The 17,115-nt window shown below is 42.0% G+C and overlaps 1 long non-coding RNA gene across 2 annotated transcripts; it reads right to left on the reverse strand.

Moving 5' to 3' along the window:
• Window positions 1–1,776: 1,776 nt before the first annotated feature.
• LOC123992231 lies at window positions 1,777–13,342 on the reverse strand. 2 transcript variants are annotated; one of them, XR_006831231.1, is made up of 3 exons: window positions 12,960–13,238; window positions 12,421–12,677; window positions 1,777–1,908 (listed from the first exon to the last, which is right to left on the reverse strand). It is a non-coding gene; the product is annotated as an uncharacterized LOC123992231 (long non-coding RNA). The 2 variants fall into 2 exon arrangements; XR_006831230.1 differs by lacking the exon at window positions 1,777–1,908 and having other exon boundaries at window positions 12,059–12,677; window positions 12,960–13,342.
• Window positions 13,343–17,115: the final 3,773 nt, after the last annotated feature.

A 17,115-nucleotide genomic window follows, 5' to 3' on the forward strand; every position in this document is an offset into this window, starting at 1 on the left:
AAAGTTCACATGTTACAGAAGGCATTTCATCCCCAAAATGCATTTTTGATTTAAAAAAAGTTTATGTTCAAATGGCTCTCCTGTAAAGTAGTGTCTCGAGACATACCCCCACTTTCCTGAAACGAGTCACAAAACCTACAGTAGGGTACAGTAGCTCTTCAGTAACAGGATTGGAGAGCCCTGGTCTACACATCTCAACAAAGCATCATTAGCATCTACTTATTAAGTTTTATAAGGTATTTGATAAGTTGATTTAAATATAAGTACTACCTATAAATATATTTAGATTTACAGATACATAGAATTCTCTCAAGAGCCCCTAAGAGGTGGACATTATAATTTAGGAGTATGTCGTTAAAAAAGTCTTCCTGTGTTCTATTGGCAGCTCAAAAGAGTCTCTCTTTGAGATAAAAATGCCTTGAACAGCAGTTTGGAAGCAATGTGCATTTGTCAAACACCATGGCCAGAGCCACAGAGTTGCCAACTGCAACTGTCAAACTCTATTTTCCCACTTGTTGCCTACTTCGGAGGCAGGTAGTCATTCAGGTCAAAAAGGTGTTATGTAATGTGTTATAACGTGTAATTTAACATGTGTTATATAAAGCAGTTTGTCGATTACTTCCCACTGGGCACATTTCCATAAAATTACATGTGAACCAACGTGAAATAGATGTTGGTTAGTAACCCTTCAGCTTTGGACATTGTAAGTGAGATCAACTAAATCAACACATTACTGTCAAAAGTACAGTAATCAACACACTGCACAAGATAAAACAAATACTAAACCCTCCCCTTGAAATAGCATGATCCATAATTGGAGAGATATGAACAAAGTCACCTTTTGACTCAAGGATAGATCGAAATGCATAGAATGGGGAACTGGAGGAAAATGGGACAGGATCATGCTATTTCAAGGGGAGGGTTTAGTATTTTTTTTATCTAGTCCAGAGGAGGGTCATGTAATTTGTATTTGATGACCGATACCACCCCTCATCTCTGATTCTCTGCGCGGCACGCAATATCAAGTGTCCCTATAGGCTATTTAGTGTGGTCAGCTCTTGCTGATCAAAACCTTGCTGTGCTGTGTAGGCCTACTGTGGCAGTTAAGGAGAGTCAAAGAATTCTTACGAAAATCATTTTTGATTAGGCCTAATCCAATAAGTTCAATATCTTGAGCGAGTTTGCTATATCAGGAAAATTATCCTGCAGCAACAGGACATTTGAATTATCATTAGGGCCAATCAAATTTCAAAGTGACAAACTTTAAAAGCCATTTTAAAACTCAAATACACTGGTCTGCAATTCCTGCCGTGCAGGTAAATTCTTAGCAACAAAAAAAGTGATCAAATTAAGATCATACATCTGTATAGCCTATGTTCTGTTCAGTTTGAGAAGGAGAGTGCAAACATGAGGACCGGAGGTCAACTTTGATAGCTTGCTACTACTATAATTGTATTGCCCATGGCCTCACAATAAGCCAGAATGGAGTAACTTACATTGCCGTGCTGAAACTTGAAGCAGCAGTTGCGGCACAGACATTTGGAAATGGACAGGTCATGGTGCTGAAAGTAGACAAATTCAAGTAGACATAATACATTTCAACATCTTCATTCTAATTAGACATTACTAACAGCAAGAGGGCTTTGTGTTGGAGCCTATTTTTTCCTGTATAAAAACAAAAGGTAGGCCTACTTGTTTGACAGACAGAATTAGGCTTTAGGCTGCTATATACATTGATACTATCAGGTTTCAGGTAAGACCCAAGTGCAGACTGTGTTGAAGTAAATGTTTATTACAACAACAGTAGCAGGCAAACGATAGGTCAAGGCATGCAGGGGTCGATAATCCAGAGTAGTGGGGCCAAGGTACCGGGTGGCAGGCAGGCCCAGGGTCAGGTCAGGCAGAGGTCTGTAAATGCAGAGGAGGGGCAAAAGCACATGACAGGCAAGGGTCAAAACCAGGAGGGTGATAACAAGAGGGGAAAGCAGGGGCTGAGAGAACGAGACGAACGGGCACAGACGGACAGAAAAGACCGGTATAAATACCCAGGGGATAAGTGGGGAAGATAGGCGACACTGGGAGAGGGTGGAGAGGTGAAACAGATCAGGGTGTGACACATACCCTTTCACTTTTGTTGTGCTACGGCCTGAATTTTAAAATGGAACAGATATATATTTTGTCTCACCCATCCACACACAATACCCCATAATGACTAAAGGGAAAGCATGTTTTTAGACATGTTAATACAGAAATACCCCTTGATACTTTGTGGAAGCACCTTTGGTAGCGATTATAGCTGTGAGTCTTTCTGGGTATGTCTCCGCGAGCTCCCCACACCTGGATTGTGCGACATTTGCCCATTATTCTTTGCAAAATTCTTCAAGTTCTGTCAAATTTTTGTTGATCATAGCTAGACATCCATTTTCAGTTCTCGCCATAGATTTTCAAGTAGATTTAGGTCAAAACTGTAACTCAGCCCCTTCCTGTCCTCTTGGTAAGCAACTCCAGTGTAGATTTGGCCATGTGTTTCAGGTTATTGCCCTGCTGAAAAGTGAATTCATCTCCCAGTGTCGGGTGGAAAGCAGACTGAACCAGGTTTTCCAATTAATTTGTAAAACATTTAAGTGGTGTGAATACTTTCTGAAGGCACAGCCAATTCCCCCACACAGCATTCTGTCATGCCCTGTCCTGAGATATCTGTTTTCTTTATATTTTGGTTAGGTCAGGGTGTGACCAGGGTGAATACGCTAGTTTTTGTATTGTCTAGGGGTTTTGTATTGTCTATCGGTTTTGTAGTTCTAGGTATTTGTATGATTATGGTGGCCTGATATGGTTCCCAATCAGAGGCAGCTGTTTATTGTTGTCTCTGATTGGGGATCATATTTAGGTAGCCGTTTCCCTTTGGTGCTTGTGGGTTCTTGTCTATGTGTAGTTGCCTGTCAGCACTCATTTGTATAGCTTCACATCGCTTCACATCGTTTTGTTATTTTGGTTAGTTTGTTCAGTGTCCATTCTTATAATAATAAATAATGTACGCATACCACGCTGCGCCTTGGTCCTATCTTTATGACGAACGTAACAGAAGAACCCACCAAAAATGGACCAAGCAGCGTGTTCAGGAAGAATGGACCTGGGAGGAGATCCTGGATGGAGCAGGACCCTGGATGCAGGCTGGGGAGTATCGCCTTCCGAAGGAGGAAATAGAGGCAGCGAAAGCGGAACGGCAACGTTACGAGGAATTATACCAACGAGGTAGGCCATAGAAACCCCAAGAAGAGCGAACCAGACCCAGTCAAGGAGTCGGATGAGGAGTTCGACACAAGATTCCGGAGAGAGGTGCTAGCATTGAGAGCACTGCAGAGTGGGCGTGTTGAGGTGCATGTCATCAGCCCAGTGTCAACTGTACTGGTCCCACGCATTTGGTCTCCAGTGCGCCTCCACAGTCCAGAGCTCCCGGCGACAGTTCCCAGTTCAGAGTTTCCGGCGACGGGCCCCAGTCCGGAGCCTCTGGCGGCCGGCCCCAATCCGGAGCCTCCGGCGGCGGGTCCCAGTCCGGAGCCTCTGGCGATGATCCGCAGTCCAGAACCTCTGGCAATGATCCACGTTCCGATTCAACAAAGGCGGAGGGATCAGCGTGAAGAGGGGGGGGCGGTATCCAGCACCAGAGCCGCCACCAAGGGTAGATGCTCACCCAGACCTTCCCCTATAGGTTCAGGTTTGCGGCCGGGAGTCCACACCTTTGGGGGGGTACTGTCACGTCCTGACCTGAGATATGTTTTCTTTATATTTTGGTTGGGTCAGGGTGTGACTAGGGGGAATACACTAGTTTTTGTATTGTCTAGGGGTTTTGTATGTCTAGGTATTTGTATGTTTATGGTGGCCTGATATGGTTCCCAATCAGAGGGACCTGTGATTGTTTATCGTTGTCTCTGATTGGGGATCATATTTAGGTAGCCATTACCCTTTGGTGTTTGTGGGTTCTTGTCTATGTGTAGTTGCCTGTCAGCACTCATTTGTATAGTTTCACATATTTCAGAATGTACGCATACCACGCTGCGCCTTAGTCCTATCTTTATGATGAACGTGACACATTCACTGTTTAAATAGCCTTCCTCCGTGTCAGTGAAACCAGGACTCGAATTGAGGGGGTATGTGGATATGCCATAGGCCAAGCCTTTATTAAAGAAAATGGCAAAAATTACATTAAATTGTTAGCTTAAGATTTTGAAGAAAATAAAATAGATCCGATTATATACAGTGATCCATATCAGCACTTTGGTCCGTGATGCTTTATGCTAGAAGGAAGCTTTAAAATACCCAGGAAAGAAGTGAGTCCAATGCATATGGAGATGTCATGTTTTTGTTTCTTTGGCATTCAGAGGCTGAGCTACAACCTTTATAGCCGAGGACACAAAAAATATTACTTTGCTTGGTAAGTAATCTAAATCAGCAACTATCAATTGATAAAGCTCTTCACTATCTGTACAATAAAACACTTTTAGGGAAACACTTGTGACCTCCTTTTGTTGGGTTAAGCCACAAAAGAAGAATAGCCAGCAGGTAAAGCTGATTTTTTTCTGCATCGGTACACCTACTGTCTGGTGTGGAAAGGTAGGCGTAAGTTTTGAAAGTACCATGTTCAGATTGCTAATGAAGTCTCAGATGTAATTATTTGTAAACTGGGACAGTTTCTTTGCAAACAAGACACACTGATTTGGCATTGGAGAAATATGATAAGATGAATACATAGGCCTATCGCTCTTCAATTCTAAGCCTGTAATTTCGGTTATTTGTGTATTATTATAAAAGATTATGCTAATATGTAAAATTATATAGAAATTCATGAAATGTTTATAAAAGGCAACCTTCTGGCCACAGCCCTGTGCGCTATCAAAATTCCTGTGTTGCCATGCAACGCTTACAGTACAAAGAACAGTTTCTAAAATGACATTTCTAAGGCTCTGTCCAAGAAGTGAGTGTAAAAGGTAATGATGTTATGTGCTATCCACTTCATGTTGGAATTATTATTTTAAGTGTAGGGGAGGGTCACCTTTTTTTAAGCTTTCATGGAGTGTTTAGGGAAAATATATTTTGCTGAAGGGAGGGCTATCCATTTTAATTTCAGAGAGGTCCGATTTTCTCCATGTAACCCTTATTATAAATAACGTTCACTCCCTTAACTACATGACTGAGTTTGAGATAACCCAGCCAATTGGTGCCTTTTGCATGTCAGTGAGTCCGGACCTAATCGTCTCTGTGGTAGTGAATGTGTGTCTCTGGGAGATAAGGCAGCACAATTAAGGGATGTGTCTCAGGTTTAGCTAGGTGGGGTTTTTAATTAGTCCCCAGTGAGCTGCAGACAGCGAGCGACGCCTTGAGTCCAGTAAGGAGTGCTACTAATTAAACTCTGAGTCAAGCCTGAGAGGCCTGCGTAACACAATGTTATCCCAGCATCCCTAAGGCCTGCACATCCAATTCCACAGGAACCCCATGATGCCACCAAAAGAAGACTGGCATGCACTCACATTGGTGCAAATATACAGTCACAATACTAGGACTTTAGCATTGAGTCAAGCACTTGCTTGAACACACACAAACAAGTACATTTAAAGTCATTCAGGATTAATTGTTAAAGAACACACAGTGAAAAAAAAGCATATTATTATATTATTATTATATATATTATGTTACAGCCATGAACACCAACTGGGTACAACATGCATGCATGAGGAAGTAGGTTGTATGACCTTGTGAAATTGGACAATTCTTGCAAATGTAAATTCTCCAAACCTGCATACATTAGTGCTATTGCTATGTATGATTAATAACAGGTGTGGACTTCTGATCCAGTCAGGGCTGTAACTCACCCACACGATTTAACCTAGGAGTTCTGGAGAACCTCCCTAAGATTTAAGTTTTCACTGAGAGTCAACACACTGTAAGTCAAAGAGATGCTCTGTCTCTAACCCAAGTCAGCAGAAACATCCTTGGATATATGACATCTGGCTCATAAACACAAGATTAATTTTACACTGTCTCCAATAAATTGTAATTCCCAACGAGGTAGGTGCAAAAAACTATTTTTTAAAGTTTCAATATAATATGGTACACTGTGGGGATGAGCACAACAACAATATTGAGAGAAAAAAAAGACAGGAATTGATTCAGTACTCTGCAGAGGCTACATACAAAGAGAGTCTTCAGCATGTTTGTTAATGTAGTGGCTTTTGGGGGTTGTTATTTTTTCAATTACCATTTATATATATTCTTTCAATTACCATTTATATATATTTTCTTTATTTTCCCCTAACCCTACCACCCCTCCCCTAATTGGAGTAAAGTAATGGACAACAACACTTAGGCTTCTATTTCCAGCTGATACATACTATATACATTTTACAGACACACTATATTTTACATTAGTTATCTTTTCTTTGGTTTTATTCCAATCCTTTAGCTACCCTCAACCCCTCCCATCTATCTCTGAAGACCTTTTTCTTTCTCCATTTGCCATATATTTTTCAACTGTGCTGTGAGGTTTCACAAAAGTTCTGATCCTTTCTATTCTCATAGTTTCTACAGATTGTAAATTAAAGATAAACATTTTTGCTAAGAGTATTTTTATTGATCGATTGACTATGACTTTTCAGATCACCCATCAGTGCTATTTGCAGAGTTAACTCCAGGCAAATGTTTCAGTTTTTCAGCCATTCCTCAACCTGCGACCAAAAACAAGCTCCATATGTACAATACCAAACCAAATGATCTAATAATTCTGTCTCTTTGTAGCAAAATCTGAATAGCTGGGATGGTTGTATCCCAGAAACTGTATATACAATATTATATTTGTTGCAAGAATATTTGATAATAATTTACATTTAAAACTCTAAGTTTTGAATCCGGTGTCGTTTTGTGTATCACTTCATGGGCCATGGAATCGGTACACCGAAAATCTCTTCTCAACTATTTTATAATCTGTATGTCACAGCTGTCCATTTTTTGGTCCAGAAATTAAACTTGTATACTTTTTATTTATCACAATTTTCTTTAACCACTTTGTCTTTAATGCAGGTTCCTTACTTTCTTCCCCTTCTACTTGTCTCTTCCATTTCCATATATTTTTGTTAGCTGCACGTGTGATATAACTCCACCAGTCCAATTTATGATATCATTTACATAAATTATACTTTATTTATTGTTTTATTATCAATTGGTATATTTGAGTTGAACCTTAATATTTGTTGTAACACTTGTTCTGTCTTTTCTGGTGGATTAAACTGAAATTGCAACCAACTTTCAATTATCATAGCCTGCTGCATGTAGCAAAACTAATGTGGGTACATCAGTAGGCCAGTGTGCTACCCGGCTGGTCATATTTCATAATGGACATAGGGCCGAGGCAATTTAGCACATGTTGGTGGCCTCAGAAAAAAAAGACAAAGGGGGGGAAAAAGAGTGAATAATAAAGCTTTGGATTGGTTTCAAGGATGGAGCTGAAATGCCTTCAGTCTAATCCGTGTGACAGTGAGCTGGGCTGCTGGGGAGCTGGCAGGTGGGGGAGAAGGAAGAGGGAGTGGGCTCATGTTTATACCTCCAACAGGGAGAATGAAAGGCCTGTCAAGTGTTTGGGGCCATGTACAGATGGTGTTCAGTGTCCTCAAGAGAACAGTTATGCATTAGTCAAAAAATAAATAATCTGAATGTCCTTGGATGTACTCTAGCTGCTTGATTTGGTCCTGATTTCTGCATTTCAAATTCATATTTTTTTATTTACATTCAAGTCATAGCATTTTTCAACGTTTGTGTTTTTTCATGAAAAGTGATGTCTCAAATACCATCAAATAGAATAGGTTACATTTCAAACACATGAAATTTGTCACCTAGCTTTCAGTGGCACAGTATTTTATATTTGTTACCATGGGAACACAAGGCTGGTTTCCGTTGTAAAAATCTATTAACTGGATACAATCAGCAACTGGAACACGTACATTGAGGTTGAGACTTAAATTGATGTTGAGAAAAGAATGTCACAATGTATAGTAAACTGGAACGTGATTTGTGTTGGGCACACATAGCTTACATATTACAATAGGATAAAGTGTATTGGTTTAATGTTCTTTGTTTGAAGCTTGACATATCCTGTAGATGTTTAAAAGTACATAGACAAACATGGAGCCATACTGTGAAGTGTAGTATCCATCATAAAACAACAAAGGCTCAGAAATGACAACCTTAAAAGTGTGTACAATATCATTTAGTTTCTGACTAGAAAGTGAGCTGTGCACTTTTCATTCTTGTTTTCAGGCTATTGTGTGTCTGCCATTTAAATTAATATTTTAAAAACGTCAAAAGCTAGAGAAAATGTTAAGGTAATGAACCCTGAGGCATTGCCTTCCCATTAGAATTTGTCTTCTATCATTTGTGGCATTAAGATAGCAAGAGAAGGAGTGGAGCGATTAGAACACATTCACAATACTGCACCTACACAAGCCATCAATCATGCGTTGAACCATCACATTTGCAATTGTTGATGTGTTTACAATAACACAGATGGACAGATGACTGATTCTGCTATATCACTGTCAGGACAGGCCAGTGATCCAGCCTAAGCAAATACAAATCTGTAAGTGCATCTGCCAGGATATACTATACAAATAATACAGAGCATATTGGAATGCGCAAACATCAGCTTAAACAAAGGTTTGTTGATTCCAAACTTGGCAAAAGCTCTGGGTTTCGGAAATGCTTAACTAAACTGGCAGCGGCTGTTGCTTTCTGACATCTCCGAATAATTACACTGTGGGTGCTGAACTTATCATGATTTCCCAAAGAAATTAACATATTTCACCTTCATCACAACCCCACTCAAAAAAACTCTGTTTCAGAGTTTATGTTTAAAAAAAAGTATCTTTCTGGTCTTTACCTCACGCCTGGCTTTTCACTCTGTCTGACAGGCGGTGTCCTACAGGATTTCTATTCAAAATGGAGCCATCGCATTTTCCCAAAAGTTTGTTGGTGCGTAAAACCGGTAAATTCATATCAGCAAAAAAGTGTGATGGCAGTGGTGTAGAGCAGTTTGTCGTGATTGTCGTGAACCCCCAGCAAGGGCCGAGCAGAATGCAGTGCTTATCTCAGAAAGATGTCAAATGAACAAAATTAATAGAAATGGAACACCATTGGAAGACTGTAGCCTAAAAAGCAATAATTATCTGATACCTTAAGCATATTCAATCAAACCAGGTTGGCATGCATCCAAGAGGAGTTACAAATATATGACTGTGCTGACAGAATACGCATTTTCATTTGGATTCATGTTTGCAGTCGGAAGAGCCGATGGATTGTTCCACAAAAAGAGTAACATTTTAAATAACATTTAACCTCCACATTGTGGAGTTTAACCCAGGCCCTGCGTGTCCTCAGGTGCTCTCATTTGTTGACTTCTGCAATCGTAAAAGCCTCGGTTTCATGCATGTTAACATCAGAAGCTTAATGTCCTTGCCCAACTACAACATTTTCCATCAAGATAGAACTGCCAAAGGGGGAGGAGTTGCAATCTACTGCAGAGATAGCCTGCAAAGTTCTGTCGTACTTTCCAGGTCTATGCCCAAACAGTTCGAGTTTCTGATTTTAAAATGAATCTCTCCAGAAATAAGTCACTCACTGTTGCCGCCTGTTATAGACCCCCCTCAGCTCCCAGCTGTGCCCTAGACACCATATGTGAATTGATTTCCCCCCATCTATCTTCAGAGTTAATTCTGTAAGGTGACCTAAACTGGGATATGCATAACACCCCGGCAGTCCTACAATCTAAGTTAGATGCCCTAAATCTAACACAAATTATCATGGAACCCACCAGGTACAACCCTAAATCCGTAAACATGGGCACCCTCATAGATATTATCCTGACCAACCTGCCCCCCAAATACACCTCTGCTGTTTTCAATCAGTATCTCAGCGGTCACTGCCTCATTGCATGCATCCGCTATGGGTCCGCGGTCAAACAACCACCCCTCATCACTGTCAAATGCTCCCTAAAACACTTCTGCGAGCAGGCCTTTCTAATCGATCTGGAAGGATATTGACCTCATCCTGTCAGTAGAGGATGCCTGGTCGTTCTTTAAAAGTAATTCTCACCATCTTAAATAGACATGCCCCTTTAAAAAATTTTTTAAACTAACAACAGATATAGCCCTTGGTTCACTCCAAACCTGACTGCGATCGACCAGCACAAAAACATCCTGTGGCATACTGCACTAGCATCAAATAGTCCCCGCAATATGCAACTTTTCGGAGATGTGAGGAACCAATACATGCAGTCAGTTAGGAAAGCAAAGAATAGCTTTTTCAAACAGAAATTTGCATCCTGTAGCTCTAACTCCAAAAAGTTATGGGACACTAAAGTCCATGTAGAATAAGAGCACCTCCTCCCAGCTGCACACTGCACTGAGGCTAGGAAACACTGTCACCACCAATAAATCCATGATAATCTAGAATTTCAAAAAGCATTTCTCTATGACTGGCCATGCTTTCATCCTGGCTACCCCAGCCCAGATCAACAGCTTCGCTGTCACGTTCTGACCATTGTTCGTGTGTGTTTTCCTTGTTTTAGTGTTGGTCAGGACGTGAGCTGGGTGGGCATTCTATGTTGTGTGTCTGGTTTGTCTGGTTTGTCTATTTCTATGTTTGGCCTGATATGGTTCTCAATCAGAGGCAGGTGTTAGTCATTGTCTCTGATTGGGAACCATATTTAGGTAGCCTGTTTTGTGTTGGGTTTTGTGGGTGATTGTTCCTGTCTCTGTGTTTGTTGCACCAGATAGGGCTGTTTCGGTTTTTTCACATTTCTTGTATTGTAGATTGTTCATCTTTATTAAAGATGTTTACAAGTAACCACGCTGCGTTTTGGTCCGCCTCTCTTTCCCCAGAAGAAAACCATTACATTCGCTCCCCCCACAGCAACTTGCACAAGCCTCCCCAACTCCCCAATTTCTCCTTCACCCAAAGCCAGATAGCAGATGTTCAAATCAGCTGGGCTAGACAATCTGGGCCCTCTCTTTCTAAAATGATCTGCTGCCATTGTTGCAACCCCTATTACCAATCTCTTCAACCTCTCGTATTATCTGAGATCCCTAAAGATTGGAAAGCTGCTGCGGTCATCCCCCTCTTCAAAGGGGGTGACACTCTAGACCCAAACTGTTACAGACCTATATCCATCCTGTACTGCCTTTCTCAAGTTTTTGAAAGCCAAGTTAACAAACAGATCATTGACCATTTCAAATCCCACCGTACCTTCTCCGCTGTGCAATCCGGTTTCCGACCTGGTCACGGGTGCACCTCAGCCACGCTCAAGGTACTAAACGATATCACCGCCATCGATAAAAGACAGTACTGTGCAGCCGTCTTCATCTACCTGGCCAAGGCTTTTGACTCTGTCAATCTCTGTCAATCACCGTATTCTTATCGGCAGACTCAACAGCCTTGGTTTCTCAAATGACTGCCTTGCCTGGTTCACCAACTACTTCTCAGATAGAGTGTGTGTCAAATCAGAAGGCCTGTTATCCAGACCTCTGACAATCTCTATGGGGGTGCCACAGGGTTCAATTCTCGGGACGACTCTTTTCTCTGTATACATCAACGATGTCACTGTTGGTGATTCCCTAATCCACTTCCACCTCCTAAGTCTTTCTTTGGACAAACCTCCAAACGAGCTTCAATGCCATACAACACTCCTTCCGTGGACTCCAACTGCTCTTAAATGCTAGTAAAACTAAATGCATGCTTTTCAACTGAGTTCTGCCCGCACCCGCCCGACTAGCATCACTAGTCTGGACGGTTCTGCTTCCAGACTCATATTAACCTATATGGCTGCATCCCTTTCTCAATTTCCGCCGCCTGAAGACATACCCAAATCTAACTGCCTGTAGCTCAGCCCCAGAGGCAAGGATATGCATATTCTTGATATCATTTGAATGGAAACATTCTGAAGTTTGTGGAAATGTTAATTGAATGTAGGAGAATATAACACAGTAGATCTGGTGGAAGAAAAGAGAAAGAAAGAGCATACATTTTCTGATTTTTATTGTTGTAGTATCATCTTTCACATGTACTAGAATAGCCACACAGTCAGATCGGATGCTGGAGATAATTTTGATCGATAACACAAGAGGGCAACTGTAGGTGTGCAAAGTTTCAGACTGATAACTTCAGGAATGGGTGAGCTACATGACATTTAGCATGAAGTCACCCAGGTGTCCCACACAAGTTGCCCATATGTACCCAAGTGGCCGAATTGGTGTAATGACCTATAACTATATACAGCAGTGCAAATAACTATATACAACATATCAAAAAGCAATTCTACACACAAAAAAAATGTTTATAAAAATATTGAAAAATAAATATTACAAAAAAAACAGTACACACCTTGGAAGTCCCCGTCATAATATTTTGCTGCCTGTGCCATGTCCCATAGCAGTCTCTTTCTGATGTAAAGCAGAGGTAAACTGAACAAGTGGTGCATTTCATGCGACACAGAACACAACGACGCCGCCATGCTGTGCCCTTTTGGCCCTGAGGCACAGTCATGCCTGCAGTAATGAACTGTGGCATATGAACACCACTGGGGGCACAGGTAGAGCGGGCAGCTTGGCACCGGGGGATCCCAGTCGGAGTCGCTATCACTGTGAAAGAAAACATTCAAAAAATATGTGTATTGTATGAGCCTTTTATTATCACATAAAATAAACAGATATGTATTGATTGTATAGAGCAGAGAGAACAGTCACTAAGGTGTTCCATTCAACTCCGGCCATTGTTATATATACACACACACACACACCCAAACAAACAAACCAACACACACACAAACAAACTACACATTTCATTGCAAAAAAAACATTTTATTTTTAAAATATAATATATATATATATTTTTACATTTCATAAAACGGCATTATCACTTACCCGTCCAGAAGTACTTCCTGTCCTTGCAGAAACAGCTCCTCAGTTCGTTTGAATCATAACACTCCGAGATTCCTCAAACAAAAAAAATCTGTCTCACTTTCACTTTTTCACTTTAGAGTTTGACTTTGCTTTACATGATTTATTTGCCATGATATCTTCAATGAAATCGTTGAAACTACAACTTTCCGAAATACAGCTGTGTGTAAAAAGCCTTACAGCAACTCCTCTGATCGTCAAGGTGAGAATGGAGTTCCCTGCGCGTGCGATTACAACCAAGGAATTGTGGTCCAACCCCAAACCATTACATACTGGCGTTTACCTCAGCTCATTGGCTATCTACCCAGCTAGATTTCAAGAAGATCAGTGGTCATTGGGCAGAAATATAGTCAATCAATGAAGCTTCGCTAAAATTATTGGTGCGTAAGGTAGTCATTTATCGTTGTCTTCAAATCAGCTCACTTCGGTCAATTACTACCTGCAAAAATAACAATGTTATTTGGCTGTGTTGCAAACATCCAGAGGAATGCACTGAAACCCACCATGACGAGATAAACTATTGTTTACAGGTGCGAATCACGCTGAATGCTCAATAAAAAAATGATAGAGATGGAATTCACGGCACAAACAGTTTACAAAATGTTTTGATTTAGGCTATAAAAATGGGTCACTAAGAGCAAGATATCAGAAAATTTTACCTTCAGATGTGAATGTGTAAAAACTCATGGCGAAAAATGTTTCTGTTCTTGATTGCTCTTCTCAAACAAAAGCATGGGATTTGATCTCTGTAATAGCTATTTTAAATTGGAAAACGTAGTTTGATTACCAAGTTTCTAATCTTTTGAAGGGTGTAAGACACTTGCATTTTCAAGAATGTTTAATGTTACGAAGTTGTATTTTTAGTTGTCACTCTGAAATATCCCCCGATGTTGGTCCCTGTACGGGGATCGCAGCCAATCCAAAATTAAATCTAGAATTGGCTTCTGATTTCGCAACAAAGCCTCACCCACTCACGCTGCCAAACATATACTTGTAAAAATCAAATCAAATCAAATGTTATTTGTCACATACACAAGGTTAGCAGATGTGAGTTTAGCGAAATGCTTGTGCTTCTAGTTCTGACAATGCAGTAATAACCAACAAGTAATCTACCTAACAATTCCAAAACTACTGTCTTATACACACACGTGTAGGGGGATAAAGAATATGTACATAAAGATATATGAATTAGTGATGGTACAGAGCGGCATAGGCAAGATACAGCAGATGGTATCGAGTACAAAATGGCATGGTTAGTGGCTAGTGATACATGTATTACATAAAGATGCAGTAAATGATAGAGTACAGTATAGACGTATACATATGAGATTAATAATGTAGGGTATGTAAACATTAAATTAAGTAGCATTGTTTAAAGTGGCTAGTGATATATTTTAAATAATTTCCCATCAATTCCCATTATTAAAGTGGCTGGAGTTGAGTCAGTGTGTTGGCAGCAGCCACTCAATGTTAGTGGTGGCTGTTTAACAGTCGGATGGCCTTGAGATAGAAGCTGTTTTTCAGTCTCTCGGTCCCAGCTTTGATGCACCTGTACTGACCTCACCTTCTGGATGATATAGCAGGGTGAACAGGCAGTGGTTTGGGTGGTTGTTGTCCTTGATGATCTTTATGGCCTTCCTGTAACATCGGGTGGTGTAGGTGTCCTGGAGGGCAGGTAGTTTGCCCCCGGTGATGCGTTGTGCAGACCTCACTACCCTCTGGAGAGCCTTACGGTTGTGGGCGGAGCAGTTGCCGAACCAGGCGGTGATACAGCCCGCCAGGATGCTCTCGATTGTGCCAGGATGCTCTCGATTGTGTAGAAGTTTGTGAGTGCTTTTGGTGACAAGCCGAATTTCTTCTGCCTCCTGAGGTTGAAGAGGCGCTGCTGTGCCTTCTTCACGATGCTGTCTGTGTGGGTGGACAAATTCAGTTTGTCTGTGATGTGTATGCCGAGGAACTTAAAACTTACTACCCTCTCCACTACTGTTCCATCGATGTGGATAGGGGGGTGTTCCCTCTGCTGTTTCCTGAAGTCCACAATCATCTCCTTAGTTTTGTTGATGTTGAGTGTGAGGTTATTTTCCTGACACCACACTCCGAGAGCCTCACCTCCTCCCTGTAGGCCGTCTCGTCGTTGTTGATAATCAAGCCTACCACTGTTGTGTCGTCCGCAAACTTGATGATTGAGTTGGAGGCGTGCGTGGCCACGCAGTCGTGGGTGAACAGGGAGTACAGGAAAGGGCTCAGAATGCACCCTTGTGGGGCCCCAGTGTTGAGGATCAGCGGGGTGGAGATGTTGTTGCCTACCCTCACCACCTGGGGGCGGCCCGTCAGGAAGTCCAGTACCCAGTTGCACAGGGCGGGGTCGAGACCCAGGGTCTCGAGCTTGATGACGAGCTTGGAGGGTACTATGGTGTTAAATTTGTAAGTCGCTCTGGATAAGAGCGTCTGCTAAATGACTTAAATGTAAATGTAAATGTAAATGCCGAGCTGTAGTCGATGAACAGCATTCTCACATAGGTATTCCTCTTGTCCAGATTCGTTAGGGCAGTGTGCAGTGTGGTTGAGATTGCATCGTCTGTGGACCTATTTTGGCGGTAAGCAAATTGGAGTGGGTCTAGGGTGTCAGGTAGGGTGGAGGTGATATGGTCCTTGACTAGTCTCTCAAAGCACTTCATGATGACGGAAGTGAGTGCTACGGGGCGGTAGTCGTTTATCTTAGTTACCTTAGCTTTCTTGGGAACAGGAACAATGGTGGCCCTCTTGAAGCATGTGGTAACAGCAGACTGGGATAGGGATTGATTGAATATGTCCGTAAACACACCAGCCAGCTGGTCTGCGTATGCTCTGAGGGCGCGGCTGGGGATGCCGTCTGGGCCTGCAGCCTTGCGAGGGTTAATACGTTTAAATGTTTTACTCACCTCGGCTGCAGTGAAGGAGAGGCCGCATGTTTTGGTTGCAGGCCGTGTCAGTGGCACTGTATTGTCCTCAAAGCGGGCAAAAAAGTTATTTAGTCTGCCTGGGAGCAAGACATCCTGGTCCGTGACGGGGCTGGTTTTCTTTTTGTAATCTGTGATTGACTGTAGACCCTGCCACATACCTCTTCTGTCTGAGCCGTTTAATTGAGATTCTACTTTGTCTCTATATCAAATCAAATCAAATGTATTTATATAGCCCTTCGTACATCAGCTGATATCTCAAAGTGCTGTACAGAAACCCAGCCTAAAATCCCAAACAGCAAGCAATGCAGGTGTAGAAGCACGGTGGCTAGGAAAAACTCCCTAGAAAGGCCAAAACCTAGGAAGAAACCTAGAGAGGGACCAGGCTATGTGGGGTGGCCAGTCCTCTTCTGGCTGTGATGGGTGGAGATTATAACAGAACATGGCCAAGATGTTCAAATGTTCATAAATGACAAGCATGGTCGAATAATAGTAAGGCAGAACAGTTGAAACTGGAGCAGCAGCATGGCCAGGTGGACTGGGGACAGCAAGGAGTCATCATGTCAGGTAGTCCTGGGGCATGGTCCTAGGGCTCAGGTCCCCCGAGAGAGAGAAAGAAAGAGATAAGGAGAGAATTAGAGAACGCACACTTAGATTCACACAGGACACCGAATAGGACAGGAGAAGTACTCCAGATATAACAAACTGACCCTAGACCCCCGACACAAACTACTGCAGCATAAATACTGGAGGCTGAGACAGGAGGGGTCAGGAGACACTGTGGCCCCATCCGAGGACACCCCCGGACAGGGCCAAACAGGAAGGATATAACCCCACCCACTTTGCCAAAGCACAGCCCCCACACCACTAGAGGGCTATCTATACTGACGCTTAGCTCATTTGATTGCCTTGCGGGGGGAATAGCTACACTGTTTGTATTCGGTCATGTTTCCAGTCACCTTGCCCTGATTAAAAGCAGTGGTTCGCGCTTTCAGTTTCACGCGAATGCTTCCATCAATCTACAGTTTCTGGTTTGGGAATGTTTTAATCATTGCTATGGGAACGACATCTTCAATGCACGTTCTAATGAACTCGCACACCGAATCAGCGTATTCGTCAATGTTGTTGTCTGACGCAATACGAAACATATCACATTTACATTTAAGTCATTTAGCAGACGC

This window comes from Oncorhynchus gorbuscha, linkage group LG13 (genome assembly GCF_021184085.1).
Source record: "Oncorhynchus gorbuscha isolate QuinsamMale2020 ecotype Even-year linkage group LG13, OgorEven_v1.0, whole genome shotgun sequence".
Lineage (NCBI taxonomy): Eukaryota > Metazoa > Chordata > Actinopteri > Salmoniformes > Salmonidae > Oncorhynchus > Oncorhynchus gorbuscha.